General features: G+C 37.7%; 1 non-coding gene across 1 annotated transcript; it reads right to left on the bottom strand.

The window, feature by feature from the left end:
* Positions 1 to 4,773: 4,773 nt before the first annotated feature.
* On the bottom strand, positions 4,774 to 4,839 carry LOC132002359 (small nucleolar RNA SNORD58). The gene has a single exon (XR_009399846.1). It is a non-coding gene; the product is annotated as a small nucleolar RNA SNORD58 (small nucleolar RNA).
* Between the last annotated feature and the right edge of the window lie 1,117 nt (positions 4,840 to 5,956).

The raw sequence follows: 5,956 nt of genomic DNA, 5'->3' as shown, positions 1-5,956 counted from the left end.
AGAGATTAGGTAAGTTACCCAAAAACATATACCTAGAAAATTATGGAGTTGGAATTCAAACTCAGGTAGTCTGATCCAAACCCATGAAACTATCACTCACCACACGGACCTCAACAAGACTAGATGTGGTGCAGAGTTGCCTGTCAGACCCTGTAGTGACAATGAGGAGGGAAAGGAAAAATTGGATCCACCAGTTCTCATTCCATGAACCTAAAGTAAAAGAAATCTTATCTTCTGAGGAAATGTCTTCAACTTCTGCTATCAACCCTCCCATGGTAAGGCATGACCAAAAAGTCAGTTATCTGTCAACATAGTTCCCCTGCCCCTTATCTGCAGATTATGTGTTCTAAGACCCCTGTGGATACTAGGGATAGTACCAAACCCCATATATACTATGGTTTTTCCTATAACACCCACCTACAAGAAAGTTTAATATACAAATTAGGCACAATAAGATATTAACAAAAATAATAAAGTAGAACACTTATAACAATATACTGTAATGAAAGTTACGTGTTTGTGGTCTCTCTCTCTCAAAATATCTTATTGTACTATACTCATCCTACCTCTTAGGATGTTGTGAGATGATGGAATGTCCATATGATGAGATGAAGTGAGGTGAATGACAGAGGCCCTGTGATGTAGTGTTAGGCTATTGCTGACTTTCTGAGACTATGTCAGAAAAGGATTATCTGTTTCTGGACTGTGGTTGACTGTGGGTAACTGAAACTGTGGGAAGTGAAACCACAAATGACAGGAGGCTAGTTCCCTAGCTTAAAAGAAGGAAATGAAATAGATTAACCCTTCTGTCAATGAAGATAAAAGATTCTGTTTCCCCAGTTGGCCTTGACAGGGAGTGGGTTCTGCAAGACCTGTACTTTATAAAGAGGAGGGAAATGTCACCAGACTTTCCTATCTGTAGAACTTGGCTAGCATTCTGTAAAGAGGGAGAATATAACATGGCACCAGCTGTGAATGCTTCTGTTTTAATAAGAAAACTACCTTTGGAACAAAATCAGACCCACACTGGGATGGAATAAGATGTCTCAGACACGAGTTCTAACTTGGTGTAGGATTATTAAGAAGCAAGCTTTACAGTCCTGCTGAGTCAATGGACAGGATCTATTTTCAGTTCTCAACTTGTCCTGAGATGCTGTAAATCTCTTGCCAAGACTTGAATCAGTGCAGCACCTGTGAGAACCAATTAAGAATGCCACATCACCTAGGAAGAGAGCAACAGAGTGCTGTGAATTCTTATTTGGATAAAAGTGTCCGAAACTGAAGAAAATTAGCCAGCTACCTAGTCATGCAGGCAAATCTTGTTTTAACAAAAATCAAAAAGGAGGACCTGCTCTGGTGGGCCCAATTCCATATTCCCTGAGCAACTTTTTTTTTTCCTTTTTCCTCCTTCTCCAGACAGTACCAAGCTGGATACCATTTGGCAGGAGAATCAAGGTTTCCTTATTGACTTTTTTGTCTAGTTGGTTGGCTTTGTCATCCAGACCTCTTCCAGAGACTGTGCTCTTACCTCCTGATTACCCCTTTGCTCACTGAGTTCCTAACTATCTTCCTGGCTTTTTGGCATTCCTGGTTTCTTAAAGCATTCTTTTGGGATTTCTGGTCAATTCGGTGTCCTTGCCTGATTTCTGGCACACTCTGAATTCTGCCTGTCTTTGGTTCGTGTGTACTGATTTTTCTATCCTTTGGTTTCTGTGTACTTCTCGACTTCTGTTTTTCCATGCCCGATCGCCCACCGCCTAGCAGATATCCACCTCCAACTTCCCTTACCTGTTTGATTTTTTAAAACTTGTTTTTGCAAAGCATCACCATTGTTCACAATTCTAGAACTGACATTTTTAGAGTTTTAGGTGGAACAATCAAGAGGAAATACCCTTTTGGAAAAAGGAAATGCAGGATTGGAGACTGGGATTACTAGCCTCCTTTATATCTGAATCTCAGGAAGGCAATGATAGGGAACATAAAAGAGATCTGGATTCAAAAGAAAGATATTTATTGTTGGTAATATGGGCAATAAAATAATAATTATCTAAGAAGAATTTAAAATAAGAACCCTGAGAAATCACTGATTCTTAATAATATTCTATTTTTTATATCAAGAAAATTTTTGTTCCTTTGAACTAAATGTTTTTAGCTTATTACCAAATTTTGAATATATGAATTTAGATATTTTTAAATGGGTAGATATCATTCATAAACACTAACAATAATGTATTTTAGGGTGCCAAATTTGAAACTAGTATTTAATTTCAAATCTAATTGAACTATGCTATTTTCATAGGGATATACAGGCTCCTTTTGAAAAGTTTAATTTTAGGGCACCTGGGTGGCTCAGTCGGTTAAGCGTCTGCCTGGGATCAAGTCCTACATGGGGCTCCCTGCTTGATGGGGAGTCTGCTTCTTCCTCCCCCCCTGCTTAGGCACTCTCTCTCTCTCTCTCAAATAAATAAAATCTTTAAAAAAAAATAAAGGGACAACTCATTCTTCTTGTCCCATCAAAAATTATAAATTAATTACGTGACTCTAGAATTTTATAGTTGGAATTTTCCTTGGAATCATAAAAACAAATTCAGTCATTTCTATATTTTCCAGTATAGTATAACTTTTGTTTTATTTTAAAGTGAACCAAACAAAGCAGCAGAAATATGTAGAGACTCAGATACCCTGTGGTATCATTCTGGGTGTGCACCTTCATAGCACGACCTTGGGCAAATTACCCAACTTCTCCTTACCTGAGAAAGATTTTTAACTGATTCCAGCCCCACAGTCTATGACCCAGGTCAACCAGACCCAGGTGTATTGCTTTCACATTGATAATATCCTAGACTTTAGATCTCTTCATGTGTCCCAACTCTTATAATTAAAACTTTGCCTTGGTCTCTATTCCACAATTAATCTTCCAGTTGCCTGTCCAGACAGTTATACCTCTAGGTTTGGAGTCCTGCCCTTTACACAGGTCGTGGTTATAGAACCTGACAATCTTCCAGTTACCACCTCTAGTCTGCTGGTCTGAATCCCAGAGAACTATCTCCCTCTGAGCTATTTGATTTTATGTCAATTTGACTCTGTGTCAACTTGACTATGTGTTCGACTACTGCCTTGGGCCTCCCACTGACAGCTGCTTTTATGAACTATGGCCTGATACCTTGAAATATTTTGAATACCTGTTAAAATGTCAGTATCCCCAAGTTCCAATCCTATTCCAGTGGGTATGCTCAAGACTGGTTCTCTTTCTTTCTCTGGTATTAGTGGGCCATAACCACCCTGCTCTCAAGATGCCAGATATGCAATTTTACGTGGTATTATCCTATAGCATCAAGAAATTGTGTCTATCAATAAACTGTGTTCATTATAATCTGTTTAATAAGACAGAGACATAGTTCAAAAAGATCTCCATTAGTGTAACAATGGTCACAATTTTTACAAGAGTTGGTACTAGTACTAATTGGTACTAAGGGACTAGTTTTGTTTTCTAAGAAAATTAATTTGTGGGGGTACCTGGGTGGCTCAGTTAGTTAAGTGGGCAGCTTTTGATTTCAGCTCAGGTCATGATATCAAGGTGTGGGATCAAGCCCCACTTTAGGCTCTGTACTCAGCAGGGAGGCTGTTTGATATTCTCTCTCTCCCTCTCCCTCTACTTCTGCCCCTCCCTTACTAAGATAAATAGATAAATCTTACAGAAAAAGAAAATTAATTTGTGTGGAAAAGTTCATTCCCCCTAAAACTCAAAAATGGATTTTTACCTAAAGCTTTTGGGGAAGATTTGTTGAAGATGTTGGTGCTCCATGAATTTGTTCAATAACAAATTTCACAGGAGTTTATAAATTTATCTATTTATCCAGTTATGCTTTTGAAGCGAAAAACTCCTATTATGGTTTTTTCTATTTAAAAGAAAAGCGATTTCATATGGTTTCCCAGCACAGCACTTTAAGCATTTGTGTATATGTAGTACTTAGCCTGCTTGTGTTATTATGTTAAGAACTTTATAACATACAGTCTAATTAAATTGTCACACAGGTTTATTGACCTACTACTACAGAGGAAATTGAGGCATCAAGATTTTAAGTAACTTGCCCAAAGAGGTCACACAGTGAGAAAGCAGCAGAACCAAAAAGAATCTGCCTCCTTCAGATAGCTCCTAATCACTACATGGAAACAACAAACACTGAAAAAAATGAGAAAACACACACACACACACACACACACAAAACTTGGAAAAAGATAAGGAATATGCTCCAAGAAGTCTGAACACTTTATTATATCTTCGAATTGGTTGGTTCTGACTAGATTTTACTGGGGGTAATCAGTGAGGAAACATCTGGGTCTCCTAAGATCTCTGCTGTCATCTGAGAGAATTGGATGTTTCCTGGATTTGGATGGTTATTCCTCACTTGAGAGAACTGGGAAATATTTAGGGCTGGTCTTCAGAAGGAAGGACAACACTACAAATCTCCTTAATAAACAGGGTTCTGGCAGTGTGCTATCAGGTCACCTCTTGCTGCAGTCTCTACACAATTTTCCCCTTCTGTAGAGAGCATGGCATATCCTTATACACAAAATAGGGAAACCAGATTGTGGAATGCTATTTGAATATAATGACATTGACATTTATTTTATAGGAGACCCTGAGACTATAGCCAGAGGCTGAAAATATTCTGTCTCAGGACAAGTTGATATCCTGCTGAAGACCACATGCACAGTAACAAAATAAACCCTTCAATAACTTCCATGGGACAATTTTTTTTCCTTCCAGCAGCTGTTCAAAGAATAGTTGTTTTCATGATTAATCCAAAGGTGTTCTAAAAAATGCCATCATTGCAGGCAAGTGACAAGTTTTATATGATAATTTTTGACATGCTTGCTATAGTCATCATGAATTCTCAATAGAAGTCTTTCGGTGCCATGTTTTCATTGGGGGAATTTCAATTTCCAGAATTATAGTATTATGCCTCGAGTCAGACAAATCCTAGCACCAAATTATTATAGGCTGTTCCTTTTCTTAAGGAACTATTCCAAAAAGCCCACAATATTTCCTCAGGGAATGTACCAATAAGAAGAAATAGAATATAGACTGTCATTCATCATTCTGTTTCAGATTCTGAATGATGTTTTTAAGTTAAAAACATCTTTAAAACCTATTCTGTTTTTGTACTTTTTGTCCTCCCGGCAGCCTCATTTATTAATTCATCCTTTCAGCAAATGTTTATGGATTACCTTCTATATGCCAGGTGCTGAGGTAGGTATTAAGGACATAATAATGAATTAGAATTTGCTGTCATTGTAATTGTAATCATTCCTTTAAATTAAATTAAATTAAATATTAAGAAACCAGACACACAAAATGCCTGCTCTACTTCCTATTAAATTTCTTGTGTTCTATACTCCTAACATCATTTTATGATTTTTTGGACACAAGAGATTCATAATATTTGGTGGTGATATCAGCAGACAATTAGAGAATTATTGTATTCTTTCTTTCTTTATTTTTAAAGGATTTTATTTATTTATTTGACAGAGAGAGATCAGAGAGTAGGCAGAGAGACAGGCAGAGAGAGAGGAGGAAGCAGGCTCCCTGCAGAGCAGAGAGCCCGATGCAGGATTCGATCCCAGGACCCTGAGATCATGACCTGAGCTGAAGGCAGAGGCTTAACCCATTGAGTCACCCAGGCGCCCCAGAATTATTGTATTTTTAAAAAATCAATATTCACTTTGCCTTTTCATAGAAAATAAATGAATGCCTTATCTCTCATTTTAGTTTTTTTCCCTCCTTCCTTCCTTCCTTCCTTCCTTCCATCCTTCCTTCTCTCCTTTCTTCCTATTAAATTTTTTATTTTAATGCCCTGTCATTTTAATCTTATATTCTCATGACTAAGTCACAACAGACCTCGTTTTTCCTGGGGTGTAAGTTCAGTAACCACCTTGCCTTCCCGTTCTAGTG

Source organism: Mustela nigripes, chromosome 14, assembly GCF_022355385.1.
Source record: "Mustela nigripes isolate SB6536 chromosome 14, MUSNIG.SB6536, whole genome shotgun sequence".
Taxonomy (NCBI): domain Eukaryota; kingdom Metazoa; phylum Chordata; class Mammalia; order Carnivora; family Mustelidae; genus Mustela; species Mustela nigripes.
Note: the sequence above shows the minus strand (reverse complement) of the source record. Positions and strands in the feature narration are given on the sequence as shown.